Consider the following 17,057-nt stretch of genomic DNA (forward strand, 5'->3'; position numbering starts at 1 on the left):
CATTTAAAATTTTCTCTGTTTGATTCATTGTCTCCTGAAAATTAGTCATGTATGTTTCCATGAAACTGTAAAACCGATCCATTAGTGCTCTTAGACAACAGCAAATCATAAGGTAGTGAGACTTACAAGACGTGGGGGGGGGGGGGGGGGAGGTCCGTCCGTGCTGTATGCATGACGATTTGGGTCTAACTAAGGGAAGAAGACATACAAATGACTGTAAAAAATGTTAACTGTTTAAAAGCCCACAAGAGAATATTTCATATCAAAACTAAAGATTTCCCTTGGAAAGGTTTTTCTAATGAGGTCTTTGGTAAACTAAATCATCTTGCTACCTCATTAACTGTGCAAGGGAAGTTAGTTCTGAGAATTCTTATTTTCATTTTGAAAAAAAGAATGCCGCTTTAAAAGTAAATGAAGAGCTGTAAGCGAATGCACCCAGTGTTTTGGTGCTTGCCAGGCACACCAATTTAAACGGACTTGAGAAAACAATAAAGCCTGGGTTAATCATAGAAGAGTTACACACCTGGAACATGGTAGTTTACTAACTGGAAGTCAAGCTGCTGCTTTCTCTGGCTATAGAGAAATCACATGCAGAGGTCTTTCAGCAGTACTGAGTTATTTAAAATACAGCAACACTCTTCTTTCCTGTGTTTTAAATTATGTCCTGGGCATTGCTAGGCTTCAGGTGAGCACATTTCTTTTTCAAGCTAAAACAATTTCATTAGCCTCCTGTGACCATTCTTAATTTTGACCAGTCCTTTGATTTTTTTTTTTGTAGAAATAAATTAACACAATTTTCTGGTGATGATTGGAGATTAAAATTAGTCTGAAAAACAAAACAAAAAACAAGCAAAACATGGCTTCCTTTTCATTTAAGCTTAGAGATCCTGGGTGTTCTAGGTTTCTTTGGCTATACACAGCCATATTCTGGTTATTGATACTCCTGTATTTGCAAAATACAGTGTCTAATTACATAGTAGTCCTGTTCTCAAACTTTTCTTTGCAAGTGTCCAGTAGGATGAACATTGTATGAAATATGAGTGCCCCATTGCTGAACTTAAAATATTTACTGAGGGTCACTTACAGTAAATCTCTTCAGAAGGCATGTGAATTATGTGAATATGTGGCTCTGAACAGATGTTTTAACAGGAAGCAGTTATACTTATGTGACCAGTAACATTTTCTTAAAGGTCCATCATTAGCCCTGTTTTGAAATTAAGCAGTGATCCAAGTAGCAAGTGTTATACACACCTGATATCAAAACTGCTCGAGAGGCTGAGGCTGAGGAACAGAGAATTTGATGACATTGTAGGAAATATAGTGAGATGCCCTTCTCAAAACATATACTAAATGAAATAAGCACACGGAAAAAAAGTTAGTATAGAAGCCAGGTGCACTGATCCATGATTATAATTCCAGCATTCGTAAGGCTGAGGCAGAAGGATCATAAGTTCAGAGCCAGCCTGAATGACAAAGTGAGATCCTGTCTTCAAAATGAAGGACAGGAAAGAGGAGAGAAGACAGGGAGAGGAGATGACAGTGAGAAGGAATGAGGAATAAAGGAGGTAAACTAGGAAATAATCAATGAATTAAGTGAGTCAGGTAGAGGAAAAAATGCTACAGTTAGATGTGAGTTGGAAGTTCTGGATTTCTATTTATTGCACAGTGGGACTTTAGATAATAAGATACTGTAAGCTGTATGAAAAGCAAAAACGGGGGGATGCTTTTAAGGTTTCACCATAAAGAAATGCTCAGTGTTCGAGGAGTTATACATTTACCCATATATCATAAATCACCATATTAATATGTCCAAGCTTTGTGCTTTTATACCAACTTAAATAGCAAAGATAACAAAATAATGACTGTAATAGTTAACATTTATCGGCACATAACAATATATCTTTATTTCTTTCAACAAATATGCTTTAACAATGAATGATGTCAACAATAAATGATTAAACCTGTAGCTTCAGTTTTGCCTTTACTAGTATTGTCACTACTAACTAGTCCAGCATTGGATTCCTTCCTTCCTGGAAATGGCCCTCACATAGAAACTGTTTGTGATGCAGTTGGTAAATATAACATGGGGTGGTTATTTTGCTACATAAGGAAAAGTGAGTTAGTACTTGCTGCCTTTGCCTTAGTGTTTTGTTCTATTTTCTTTGCCCTAAAGGATGAAGAAACAATTTACCTTCCCACAAAAGGATATGGGTTTATTTTCCACCACCCCATGCTTTGTCCAAGCTGGAGACTACCATTTTATAAAATCAATCTAATCTTTGCAACTTGTGAATCTGACCACTCAGTCCTCTCAGGTTCCTCCTTCATTTCCATTGGACTCAGTTTCCCACTAGGCCTGCTTAGCCCTTAAATGCCATATGGGAGGGTCTGGAGGGAGGGAAATAAAGGGAGAAATTGTGTAATTATATTATAGTCTCAAAATTAAAATTAGAAAGGCCTGTAATTAACAATGTTGGGTTTATCAATTGGTGCAGCCAAAAACAAACTCACACTGTTAGATGTCTCAGTAAGACTAGGCATGCTTTAGGTAACTTAAGGGAGCAGGCCATTGACCAAGCATCTAATCTGGCTTGAAATTAGTCAATTTCCAGAATGTTGAGCTTTCAGTGCTAAAACCAGGAAGCTCTTGGGCAAACCAAGAAATATTGACTCTGATAGCTGGGTTTATTTTGGATTTGTATGCTATCAAAAACTCAGGAAAAGCCTTTGATGGTTTCTAAGTAAATTCTTCTTTTATAAATGGAGCAGTCAGAGGCTAAAATCGACATTAATGGAAAAGAAATAGCTATTCATATTAGCTAGATAGGGGGCTACTTGGTCATTTTTGTAGTTTTGATACTGTTCACATTTTGTCTATATTCATAAATGATCACAATTGATTGCTTCTGCCTTGACGCATCATGGTCACAGAATGACCTTCCCTGTTGCTAATACTCTACAAAATAATTTATCTTCAACAAGAAAAGGCAAGGCCAAAGTTCTACTACCTGCCATTCAAGTTGTGGACGATAAGGGGCACGTATTTCTTTCCCAGTGACAATCTATTTTGTGCATGCCCATACAGTTGTGTAAATAAGTTCTATGTCCCCAATGTCCTTGTATATTTCTGTGCCTCCATGACCAATAGAGGCTGCCTCTAAGGATGCAATAAACCTACAGGATTTTACCCCACTCCTTGCTCATCATAGTTTTGTGATATATGAACCAAATATTCTTACTCCTGTGCTGGGCTATTTATGGCCTTCACCTGGCATTTTTTCTATAAGTGCTAGAGGAAAGAGCTATATTATTATTGTTGTTGTTGTTGTAGAGGAAAGAGCTATATTATTATTGTTATTGTTGTTGTTGTTGTTGTTGTAGCAGTGTATTTCCTCATCCTTAGAGATAAATGTCTACTGTAGTCTCCCAAGTCATTGTGTGCTTGACTTGGCATTTTTTATTTTATTTTAAACACCCTGAGAATGTCATACATGGGTACCAAATTCACATCATTTTGCCCCATAATATCCCCTAACTCCTCCCATGTTTTCTCCTTCTTCCTCTCAACTTTATGGCCTCTTCTTCTATTATAATTTTTATGCATCTATATACACATGCATATAAAAATATAATCTGCTGAGTCCATTTTCTGTGCTCATAAGCATTCTAGTTTAGGGATGACCACTTGGGACTGGATAACCTATCAAGGTGCTCGTCCCTGGAAGGCTGATTCTCCCTTTCTTGGTAGCAATTAGTTGCCTATAACTCTTGATCTTGGGGGTCAAGCCTTGTGAGATTTTAATCATCCATGTTGGCACATAGTTGGAATTGCCATTGTACAGGTTTTGTTTAGGGAACCATATTGTTTTCTTGTGTGCAACTTCTTGTTATCATGACATTAGAAATAGGGTTAGCTAGCCATTGAGTAAGGGCACTTACTTTTTTAAAATGTTTTAACTTTTTTTCAAGATTATAATATAATTACAAAATTTCTCCCTTTCCTTTCCTTCCTCTCATCAAAACTTCCCAAGGAGGGGTGACTTCTTCTCTTATAAATTCTTGTCCTCATTTCTTCACTAAGTGTTATTGCATGTGTGTGTATGTATGTGTATATATATATATATATATATATATATATATATATATAGTATACACTATATGTACACAATATACATATGTGTGTGTACATACATATATATTCCTTACTATCCCCTGCTCAGTCTGTATAATATCATTTTGTATGTATGTTTTCAGGGCTGGCCATTTGGTATTGGATAACCAATTGGTGGGCACAACTTCTTTTTAAAATTAAATTTAAAATTTTGTTTTGCATTTAGTGTGTGTGTGTGTGTCTGTGTGTGTACTACAATCTAACAGGTATGAAATGTAGTTCCTCATAGTTTTGATTTGCATTTCTCTGATGATTAGAGATTTTGAGCATTTCCTGTATATCTGTTAGCTATTTATATATCTTCTTTTTAGAAATATCTGTTCACTTTTATTACCAATTTTAACAAGGTAATTTATTGTTCATTTATTTAACTCCATATTCTGAATATTAGCCCCTGACTCAAGTTGTGACTTTCAAATACTTTATTTCACTCTTTATACCAAACAAAGTTGCTATATAGCTCACTCCCCACTTTTTTGAGACAGAGTCACACAAAAACCAGGCTAGCCTTTAACTCACTATGTAACAAAGCTTGACCTTGAACTCCTGATTGTCCATGTGTGTGGAAGTTAAAGGATACTTGTAGGAGTTGGTTCCCTCCTTCCTCCATGTTAGTTTCCTCGGATTAAACTCAGGTTATCATGTTTGGCAGCAGATACCTTTACACATTTATCCATCTTCCCATCCTACAACTTCAAATAATTCTTTCCAAACACCCCAGAGACAGACACCAAATTCCTTCCCAGATATACAGAAAATGTCAAGACTCCTGAGCTATTCAAACAAAAATTTAAGACATGTAAGTACTCACTTGCTGAACAGACAGGTTTTTTTTTTTTTAAGTTAAACGAGCTATTTATGGATGAATTGCCTTAAGAAATGCTTATATTTGAATGTAGTTTATGTCAGCAAAGTCAATGATTTGGGAAGGACAAACTAGTTCTTTTTATCATTTTGACTGTGTCTAATGAAGCGAATCAAAGGATGAGGTACACAGCATTTCAAAATTCCCACCACTCACTAATTTTAGAGCAACTAAGTGTGTGGAAAGGAAGGAAGGATTCAATCAACATGGCAAACTCAGCAGCTGTATTAAAATGCTTTCTGTAGAAATGAAAGGGGAAATACAGCCATACTATACAGACAAAGTGAGAGGACAATGAACTCCCCAATAAGATCTGGACTTCACTACTCACATAAGCAAGAGGGTAATCCAAATGAACTGACCAGTTCTGCCTCACTTGAATGTTAAATCTGACCAGATGTATTTATGCTCATGACATCATCCTCATTCTTAGGCCACCACAGTAGATTCTAACTGATCTCCCCATTGCAGTCCAAACCTATCCTGCAACCCAAGTTGCTCTGTGCAGCGGAGGTGGGGTTTCGTGTAGCTTATTGCTGGTTTCAGAACTCTTGGTGGCTGAGGAGGACTTTGAACTCCCAGTGCTTTTGCTTCTGGAGTGCTGAGATTCCAAGCCTGTGTGCAACTACCATAGTTTCTGTGATGCTAGGGATTGATCCCAGGGCTTTGTGCATGGTAAACAAGTACACAACCACCTGAGATCCATCCCCAGATCCCAAAATAGCTTTTCAGGAAAGGGAAGTCTCAGCTGACTGCCATTCTGCTGTGAGGGAAACATCTTTCCCTGTCATTCTTCATCCAGGAATCCCCAGACGACTGCCTGCCACTCTGACTTCACCTCCTCACAGTTCTACTCTCTGAGGGCTAGCCAAGATGGGTGACTTTCACTTCCCCAAGTCCATTAAAATCTTTCCTGCCTTAGAGCCTGAAAGTAACCTTTGACCTCCTTGACCACCTCCTCTCTTACATTTCAGTGGACATGAAACCTTTGCTCATTCTACCTTCAATATCGTTTTTTATACCCCTTTTCTTTGCCTACTTCTGCTGTTTTTATTGAAGTCCAGGACATCAGTTCTCACCAGAGTCACTGCTGGCCTCCCAACTGATCTCCATCCACAAAAATGGCCTTGTTAATATATATATATATATATATATATATATATATATATATATATATATATATATATATAAAGCCCAGAGTTCCTCTGTGCACAGGATAAAGTCTTACACTGCCAAGCTTCAGGTACTCTACTCTTCTTTATGTTTTGTTTTTTTGGGGGGGCTGGGGAGTTTATGTGCATGTATGTTGCCAGGTATATGCCCCTGTGCATGCTCATGTGGAGGCCAGAGGTTGACCTTGGGTACCTTCTCCTGTTTCTCTCCACCTTGGTTGGTTTGTTGTTTCTTTTGGTTTTATGGGTTCATTTTGGGGGGAGGGGAATGTTTATATTCTTTGGGTTATCATTTTCTTTTCTTCCCTTCTTCCTTCCCTTCCTTCTTCCTTTTTCAGACAAGGACTCAGTGAATCTAGACCTTAGCCACTCCACACCACTGGCTGAGCAGGATTTATCTGTTTCAAGTCTTCATAGTGCTGAGGTTATAGACATAGTCTATAATACATAGCTTCTTACGATGGGTGCTAGGGACCCAATCTCAGGCCTTCATGATTGTCCAGCAAGCACTGTCCACATCAAGCCATCATTGAACTCTTCTTTGTGTTTCTTAATTCAGGAAAAAAAAAACACGTATGTTTTTCACTTTTCCCTCTGAGTCTCCTCCTCCTCTTCCTCTTCCTTTTTCTCCTCCTCTTCCTCCTTCTTCTTGTATCATAATGCTGACTCCAACATGTCCATTATTACCAGTCTAGTGCATGTTAATTACTGTCATCCCCCCAAATGACAATTACACAAGCTTCCAAACTAGGTCCCTTACTTCTACTATTGATGCCTACTGCAGACATTCTCTTCACTCTAGCTACCACGATTGTCCACATGTATAGGTCAGCCACAGCATTCATCTCCAAATCCTGTACTTTTTTTCTTTTCTTTATTCTTCAGATAAAATTCAAATTCTCCCACACCTGAAAGGATTTGTATTATTTACCTTGGCTACTCTTCCAACCCAGCAATCCAGCCCTCCCTCTCTAACCACACAGCAACTAAAATGACTATCTGACCATTTCTCTAACTCAGGGAGCCTTGCTTCTCTTTCTGTCTCTGAATCCTAGTTTAAATGTCTCTTCTAAGAGACTTCCCTTAACAGTGTCCACGTTATTTCCCAATTGTTAACCTCTTAACATGTACAATTCTTTGTCATTTGCCTACTGCCTGTCTACCCCCTCACATAGTGAGTTCTAGGAGAATACAGACCACAAATGTTTTTGCATTTCCTTGGGCTGAGGATTCAACACCATCTTTGCTCCTTGAAGAACAAAAGTTTAAGAGAGTGGTTCTCAACCTGTGGATCACAACCCCCAAAAGGATCAAATGACCCTTCATCAGGAATCACCTAAGACAATTGGAAAGCCTAGATGTTTACATTATGATTCAAACAGTGGTGACATTACAGTATGAAGTAACTATGAAATAATTTTATGGATGTGGTTACTACAACATTGGGAATCCTATTAAAGGATCACAGCATTAGGGAAGTAAAAAACCACTGGTTTAAGAGATTGGACAAGTGAATCATAGGCAGAGTCATAGTGACCTGTCTCCTGAACCTTCACCCAGCTGATACCCTGTTCTGGAAGCTACCTGTACTCCCCCTGATGAACACCTATGCTCCTGTGTCATCCCCTTCCCCACATCCTGCCTTTTGTGTATATAACCCCTGTGTGAAAAAGTAAAAATTATGATTTGATAATAAAAAAAAGAAGCAAAGAACTCCAGGGTCTACGGGAGAGTATAGGGTTCAAGAAAGGGAGTGCTAAGGGTTAGCTTAGACCCTGTCTTAAACAACAACATGTAAAATAAAAACAAAAAATTAAAACAAAAAAAGAGAGAGATTGGAGAGGAATCTCCTCTGTAGAAGAAAGGATGATATGGTTATGAGAAGTTGATTAGGTAAATTTAACAAACTACTGTACTTGAAATCATTTTCACTTTTACAGATATAGGTTGCAAATCAGTAATTTCTCTGCCTAAGAAAACGTTATCTGCTTAGATTCCTCATTTGAATACCAACTGTGATTGTTATTGATTCAAAAGGGAACTTTTCAGACTTTTCCTATGTTTTTCTTACATACATGTGTTCTGTGCCACAGGGATGCCCACATACATGCCCACACTCAAATAAATTTATGTAATATTTTTTTTAAATAACGTTTTGAAGACTGACAGGAATATGAGCTATCCTGGAAAGAACATGACATGTTAGGGCTAGGTAGTAAGTCATCTGTGTAATTTACAAATCTGTGTAAACAGTGAAAGCTTTTGTATAACCTGGCTTACCATAACAAGGTTTTAGTGCCTTTCTTATTCTTTCAGTAAGATCTAAATACTCCCTGTCTCCCCTGGGATCCAGGTACCTAGAAACATAGCTACATAAACAAGTATTCATTTATAAAGACATAAAGATATAATGGTTAAGGACCCTGATTTTTCAGGCAGATTAAAATGAATAAATTCACTGTGAGTTCTCCAAAGCATATGTTCTCGTTTTAAAATTGAGGAATGGAGACTATTTTGTTAGGACCTAAAGACATGTTTTCTTTTTATTCCTTAACATAGTCTCTGCTTAACGTTTTGGCATCTTCTGCCTAAAGTAATGTTTCATTATTTTTTATAATACTGTCATCTATTAGCCCATTAGTTTTCCTCATAATTACTCATAATAATTAGAAAACAGTGTGTATATGTATATGTGTGTGCACATATATGGAATGACTACCTAAGGAAGACTATACTAAACAGTATAAGGCTACTTCAGTGCTCCTTCGCTTTTCTGCAGCCCTTGCTTCCTATATCCTGTTGCTCACCACATCCTTCCTTGACCATTCAAGTATTCCTATCCTAGACAACAAGGACTCTGACTGACTATATTGTATCTGTATCTATCTACATTTGCAAGGGAAATATTAATATATCCATATTTTATTTTGGTAAAGCAGCCTGTGATGTTTTATTTATTAATTTTAAATCAGCACCCATAGGATTACATTTCACATGGAATTTTTGTATTGAAAATATACTCCTCTTTGATATAAAAAATCCTGACCACAGTTTCCCCACCTTCCACTCCTCCCAGCTTCTCTCTCTCCTGGATTCACTTCCCATCTATCTCCCATCCAAAAAGAGAAGGCCTTCAAGAAACAACAACCAAACACAACAAAACAAGATGCAATAAGATGAGGCAAAAGCTCTCATTTTAAGGCTGGACAAGGCAACTCAATAGGAGGGAAAGACTCCCAAGAACAGGCAAAGAGTCTGAAACAGACCCTCACCACTACTGTTGGGAGTTCCACAAAAACACCAAGCTAACAGTCATGACCCTTGCAGGCTCCATTATTGACACATCTGTCTTTGTGGATTTAGTGGGCTCTCTTCTCTTTCGAGAGCATTTTCAAACACAGTTTATCATTGTTTCTTCTCCCTGTACTCCTCTATCCCCAGACCCCACCCTTCTACCCCCACAAACCTTCTTTCATCATTTATTTCTCATGTGCCCTATTGCCTTCCTCTTTTCCTCAATAAGCCCACTCGTAGTCTCCCTTCCCAGTTTTAAGCCTATACCTACTCACACTATACATACATATAAATATTGTAACCTAAGACTTTGTGTGAGGAAAGAGTATGAGATTTTTGACTTTCTAAGTCTTGGGTTAATTAGTTTAATAGTTGGGAATTCTATTCATTTTCCTATAAGGGGACATTTTAATTGTGGCACCACAAAAACACCTTCAAGGGGAACAAATGTAACAGGTGAGAATATCAGGGCTTTTGAACTAACTGTGGAGGAGTGCACTGGAGGGAATGGCACTTCAGAGCGTCCTTTGTCACAGTGTGTGAGCAATAAGGTAGTTCACCTATGCTCAAGGCCTGCTTTCAATACATAAATGTTCAGCAGTAAAGTGAGGCCAGTGAATTGTTTTTACATCTATATTATCTTTTAATCTAAATATTTAATAATATATCTACATAACATGACCTATATAAGTACTTTTTGTGCAATGATAATACATTTTATGCCCAAATAACTAATACAGTGACATTTCAGAGAAAAAAAAAAAAAACAAGACATGGGGAAATGAAACCTTGCTTTAAAATTTGTTTTCTGTCCATTCTAATTCTCAATTTTTTCATTTGTCATTATCATCACTCAGACTAATTTAAGCTTTTACATTCTTTTGCCTGTGAAAACAATCTATCTGAGGGATAGAGGGATTGTTAAGAGTGTTTGCTCTAAGACACAACCCCCAGCACCACAAACAATACAAAAAGAAAACTACCTGGTTTTTTTTCCATTCTGTGAGGACAATTATTACTAATAATAATATTCTGTTAGTTGTGTGCCAAGTATTCTAAGTGTGATAATCTGAAGAACAATTTGAAGTCCTAGTATCAGCATGTTTATTTTATGCAGAACACAATTGAGAGACAGGCAAGCTGATAAGCTTCTCCCATGGAAACGGAGCTAGTAGGTTTCAAATATAAAGTTTGAAACCTGATATCCTGACTCCACATACTATATGTTTAATTATTACACAGGGTGTGTACCATGCAAAGCACTGAAAATTAATACAGAAAAATTATGGCCTTCGAGCAGGGAAATGGGGGAAGAGGAACTGATATTTATACAAATTGCCAGAAAGTAAAACATGAAATGTTAAGTTTATGAGACTTGAAGAGCCTGAGAGATTGTGAGGTGAGCGCGGGTGTTGGAAGGGTCTAACCATGGGCATTCAAGTTATAAATAAGTGACGGCAACATGAACTGCTGAGATGGCTCAGCTCTGAAAGGCTGTCAACCAAAGTTTGATTCCTGGATCTCATGATGGAAGGAGAGAATGGACTCCTAAAAGTTGTTGTCTGACCTCCCCTTGGGTACTGTGCACATGTGTACCCACACTCAAACCTGTCATACATGAACACATGGCAATGATCATGATGACAATGATGAACAGGATGACAAGGACAATGATGGCAATGGTGAACTCAATGATCCGTAGTGGGGATATAAAAATGAGAGGCCAGGGTGTCTCTGGGGTTAAGATGTCAAATGGAATTCTGGAGGAAAGTTGTTTCACACCAGTTTGGGACTTGGTTTCCTGGAGTAAATGGCCACTGGAGTATGTGAAATAAGGTAGAATTATTTACATGAGGTTGGGCCAGTGAGATGGTTTAGTGGGAAAAGGCACTTGCTACCAACTCAAACTTTGACCTACAGGATCCTTTAGACCTACATGAAGGAAGGAGAGAACTGACTTCCTGAGGCTGTCCTCTGACCTCCATGGGAGCACTGTGACATGTGTGTAAACACACACACACAGAGAGAGAGAGAGAGAGAGAGAGAGAGAGAGAGAGAGAGAGAGAGACAGAGACAGAGACAGAGAGAGACAGAGAGACAGAGAGACAGAGGGAGAGAGAGACAGAGAGAGAAATATCTAATATTAAAAAAAGATGAGAGAGCAGGCACTCTTGAAGGTGCTAAGAAGGGGAAGAGCTGAATATCTTGAAGATTACTAGACCAACGTAATCCAGAAGGCTTTGTGCCTAAACCTGAAATGCAGCTGGCATGTTGTATGTCACAAGGATGTGAAAGAAGCATGTTGATGGCAGAAAGCGAGGACAAAGGTGGGTATCAATAGCGGCACAGTGGGAGGTAATAGGTGGTGTGGAATGGCCTGAAGATAAAAGGAACCCACTAGAAGTCTTAAATGGAGCTGTTTTAAAGCTTTGATCCGGGTGCAAGTCAGTCCTTGACTGAGGTGCTACCTGGGTATCTGGAGTATGCTGCAAAGCAATTGGAAATCATTAGAAAAGCCTGAGCTGATGACAGAGCTCCCCACAACCGTTTTTAAGAAGCCAGGCATTCTGAGAAATGGTATTTGTTGTGACTAGTGGTAATTATCTATCTTCACATGAAGATTAGGATTTGTAGGAAAAGGAGAAATTTAGTTACGACCTTCAGACGTCAAAATTGCTGTCATTAAATGCCTGTATTCCACTATTGTGTTCAACCCAATCTACATTTACTTGTGTGTATTTTTAGCTTTTAAATGGAAATGTAAATTGAGTTCGTTTCCTTAAAGTAGTGGGTTCAGCTGAGGAGGAGTGTAGAATCAAGGAAGATGTTTGACATTATTTTAACCCTAAAGATGTCAGCACACTCAATTAACTACTTTTTTTGGAAATGGCTTTCTAACTGGTATTGATAGCCAGTGTGGAATGCTCAGTAGAACTTATGGACAGAAGCATCCACTGCAGCTGGAGGGCACAGTGATGAATTCATGCATACAGGCAGGCAAATATTCTTAAAAAAAATGTATCTTTTCTGAAAATCTAGGAATATGACAAGAGGCTGCATTTACTGAAATGCTCTCTGAGAATTATCTGTCTTATTTATTCATTGTTTATGATTTTCACTTACCAAGTAGCAAGTTTTCTTATAGCATTCTCATACATACTTAGTTCTGATGGTCCTCCCTCTGTTTTCCTCCTTGTTGCTCCTCTCCATCCTGTCTTGAACCTTTGCATCCCTTTATTCTACTTTCATATCACATGTATTTATGTGGGAATGTGTAGAGGCCAAAAACTAGAAAGGGGGCTCATGAGAGGACAAAAGTGGGGAGGGCAGTAGAAAATCTGTTACACATAAGAACTTTTGTAAAGCAAGCTCAGGCAAATGGCATTTTGGCTGAAGAAAGATTTATAGTTGCACCGTTTCAGCCGTGCTCCCTGGAAAAGTGTCCCCCATAACAGCTATATAGAGACAACCTAAAGAGAAATCCTAGGCTCCAACCTGATGCATATTACCACAGATACCTCTGCCTCCTGGGAGGCTAACAGGTGAAGAGAAGCCCTAGGGTAAAGGCCCTGGGGAGGCCTATTCTTGTTTACTTATCTATAGACTGGCCAACGCTTGCTGGCACTGCCAGCAAGCTGCTAGGAGAAAATCTCACAGGGAAGGCAAGTTCTGGCTGACAATAGGGGTTTTTAACATGGGTTTTATAAAAAGACAAAAATATACATCACTTTTTAAAAACTAAACTGCTGTGCCAAGTGTAATAATAATACAGGCTTGTAACCCTACCACTCAGGAGGATGTGGAGTTCCCGGACACCCTTGGCTACACAACCTTGGCTATATGAGAACCTGTTCCAAAGTAAACAAACAGGACCTGGAGAGATGGCTCAGTGGTTAAGAGCACTAGCTGCTCTTCTAGAAGAACCTCAGTTCAATTGCCAGCACTGAGAGCTCACAACTGTCTTTTGTGATGTCTCCCTCCCTGTTTCCCTCTTCCTTTCCCTCCCCCTTCTCTCTTTCACTCTCTCTCTGTCTCTCTCTGTCTCTCTCTGTCTCTGTCTCTCTCTCTCTCTCTCTCACACACACACACACTCATACACACACACACACACCGCAGAAAAAATTTTAAAAACTCATTTAAAATATTAATAATAAAATAAAAAGCACTTATAATTTCAAACAAACAAAAGCAATGATTTACTTATTTAGTCAACAAATATTTCTGAGAGCCAACAATTTGTCAGACACTGGTCTCTTTAAGTTTTTTCATTCCATAGTGCTGTCTCTGAGCCCCTCAAGTGTGCAACAAGCTTTCCACCAGATAGAGAACACAGTAGTCACTCCAGGCTAGATCTTTGTGATGAAACAGACTTAAATTTGAATCTCAAACGTGCTATGGATTTTTGTTGTTTTGTTTGGGGTTTTTTTGTTGACCATGCTGTGTGATCTCAGACATGTTACTTAACTTCGCTGAATTTTTGTTAACCACTGAGCCATCTTTCTAGCCCAACTTTTATGTATTCTCATATTTGTATTGTTCTTGGATTGGCAAAATCATAGGCTCATATGCCAAACTTAAAAGAATCTAAGTCTTTTTAACTTAGTTCAGGAATCCCTTCCATGAACTCCCTGCCTTATACCTATTTCTTTCCAGTTTCAGTTCTCTCAGAGCCTCCCTCCATCTTCTTCCCAGGCAGCATCTTTCCTGCATAGTTGAAGATTTTCCAAAGTTATTTTACAAATAATCTGCCTCTGACTTTCAAGCATGGCTTTTTGCTATGTTTTGCTGGACAAAGTAGGACATTAAACAGTCTACAACTTAAAGTTGTTTTCTATTTACTTTAGCATCCAGTCAGTTTCCGATCAATAGAATTGACATGGCTCTTTTTAAATCAATAGTAGAATTCGAATTTCAATGTTTAGACCATTTTTTTTCTATTGGTAGAGTAGGAGGCAGACTTTTTAAAAAATAACAAGCTTTTGTGCGTGATGGTGGGGAACAAACACAAAGGCTTGCAATACTGGGCAAAGGCTTAGCACTGATACATAGTCACAGCCCATGAGTACTTTTACTTTTCAAGTAGAGGAGATAAATTTGGGGGCCAGTCATGTAAATAATATGATTGGCCAGGGGAAATGGACAGAAATCTGTCTATACGACAAGACGACCCTCTCTACTAATAATGCTGTTTAAATTTTACCCATTCTTAAGCAGTATGTTAAAAAAATATTTGTATGGGTGATTTGACTACATGTGTTTGTGCACGACATGCATGCAGTACCTATACAGACCAGAAGAGGGCAGCGGATCCTCTGGAACTGGGGTTGAGGCATTTGGGACCCAACATGTGGGTGGTAGGGATAGAACCCTGGTTCTCTGAAAGAGTAACTAGTACTCTTAACTGGTGAGCCATCTTTCCAGCTCAAAATGTCATACATTTTAAAAGCTATATATTTGGGGCTGGAGAGGTGGTTAAGTGACTAAAATTGTCAAGGTCCAGCCTCAGCTTGGAGACAGGTTCTAGGGAAGAGGTGTCTGGGAGCAGAGAAATCAAATGACTTGAAGTCAAATCATGGGTCAAAACTGGTGGCCTATGTTCTGCTCCAGACAGCTTTTCAGATTGTTCTCTCACTGTTCTGCTTATTCTGGAGATCTCTAGACAGATCTCTCTATGTTCTGCTTGAGACAGTTCTCCCTTCCCATTCTAAAACCTTTCTCTGGATTGTTCTTCTCTTACAGATCATAAGCCCAGTCTTTTATTTTACATACCAATCCAGTCATTTACTCCAGGTTCCCTTTTGATTATCCTATGAGTCAGCGTCCCATGACCCCAGCCCTTTGATTCCTAGGAGGCAACAGGCACACATTGGTTTTTTAACATTGCATAATAATTCAGAGATCTGCCTGCCTCTGTCAAGCACAGAAAGTAGCATTTTTACCTTGCCTAGATCTAATCTTGCTTTGTCCCAGGCCCACTCTGAACTCAGGAATCTGCCTGCCTTTGTAGGCATAAACAACAACAACAAAAAAAACTTAGCTGGGTGAGATCTCTTGTGATTACCACTCCCTGAATCTTTTTATTCCCCCCTTACCCCCACTTGAGTATCTTTCTGACAAGTTGGCTCACAAAACAGCTGCCTCTGCTCTTTTAGGTCTGTGAAGCTCCTTATCCAACTTGTAGTGCATTTTTATATTTTACATAGTTGAGAAATGATATATGTTTGAACCCTTGTTTTTAGAGTTCTTTTCCACAGCCTTAAGGGCTGTCCTGAGGGTCCCAGCATTGACCATTTTGCTGAGACATTAGCCACACCTTTGCCTCCTGACTCATGTTGTCTCTGCTTATTGTGGAGTCACTAATGTTAACAGGAAGGACATACCTTGAAGGAGGTCCATGAAAATATCTACATTATACAACTAAGCCTTATGCCCACAGCAGCCATTGACACTCGTGGAAACCCGTGCCTGATGGCCCTGTCCCAGGAGCAGGACCCACGTCATTCTATCCCTACCAAGGTCATGGTGGATGTAGCATAAGATCACATGGTGCTCTTTCAGATTATTGAAATTTGGTTCCTGGAACATACCTTGGGGAACTCACAACCACCTGTACCTCCAGCTCCAGGAGATTCAATGCCCTCTTCTGGCCTCCACAGCCACCTGCATTTATAGTCACAACTCTGCCTACACAGACACACCCAAAGACTTAGAGCCATACAATAAAATGAATCTTTACAAGGTATAGGTCTTCGTGTTTCTATTTTAAAAGCATGTATTTCTAGAAAAAGTATTTTCATAAACTCGACTAACATGGCTAAAATGGGTCAATGTTTAAATCTTGTTTTTCCTTTGATAGAGTAGGAAGCAGGCCTTCTCCCTTTTAAAAATAACTTCGAATTTTGTGCGCGATGGTGGGGAACAAACACAGGGCCTTGCAATACTAGCTAAAGACCAACCACTGTTATACAGTCACAGCCCATGAGTTCTTTCTCTTTTTGCCTGCCAGAGACAGATTTGGGGGCACATCATGTAAATAATATGATTGGCCAGGGGAGATGGACAGGAAATCTGTCTATGCAATAAGATGTCTCTCTCTACTAATAATGCTGTTTAAACTTCACCCATAAATTAACACCATAGGAGGGATTAATTCACCGAAAGAAATCTGATCACTCGTCTCAGTCAGTGTAGCATTTAACCCACTGACAGACCCAGAGTACAATCTCATTGAAGTGTGAATAAATACAAATGAGTAAATTAGACTATGAGGATGAGCCAGTGAAGGGCAGATGATAGTCAGTGATAAACGTACTTACCTAGCATTGTCTCCAGTGCCACAAAGAATAAATGAGGCAGAAAGTGAAATATCTCCTTCCTGCCAAAAAACTAAATATTACCTCCCTCATGATTCTATCTATAGCTATGTGAGGGCGATAAAAAACCAACATTTTTTAGGTTCCTCAGCTTAATGATGCTCTACAGGCTACTAACAGCGCTCTTTTTGATCTCTGGCTGCTCCCCTGCAACTATTTGGTTCCTCCTCTTAGCTGGCAGT

General features: G+C 38.9%; 1 protein-coding gene across 1 annotated transcript in view; it reads left to right on the forward strand.

Moving 5' to 3' along the window:
- Rnf128 (ring finger protein 128) overlaps positions 1–17,057 on the forward strand; it is a 102,326-nt gene that overhangs the window by 877 nt on the left and 84,392 nt on the right. The gene's annotated exons all lie outside the window — the stretch shown is intronic.

Source organism: Arvicanthis niloticus, chromosome X, assembly GCF_011762505.2.
Source record: "Arvicanthis niloticus isolate mArvNil1 chromosome X, mArvNil1.pat.X, whole genome shotgun sequence".
Lineage (NCBI taxonomy): Eukaryota > Metazoa > Chordata > Mammalia > Rodentia > Muridae > Arvicanthis > Arvicanthis niloticus.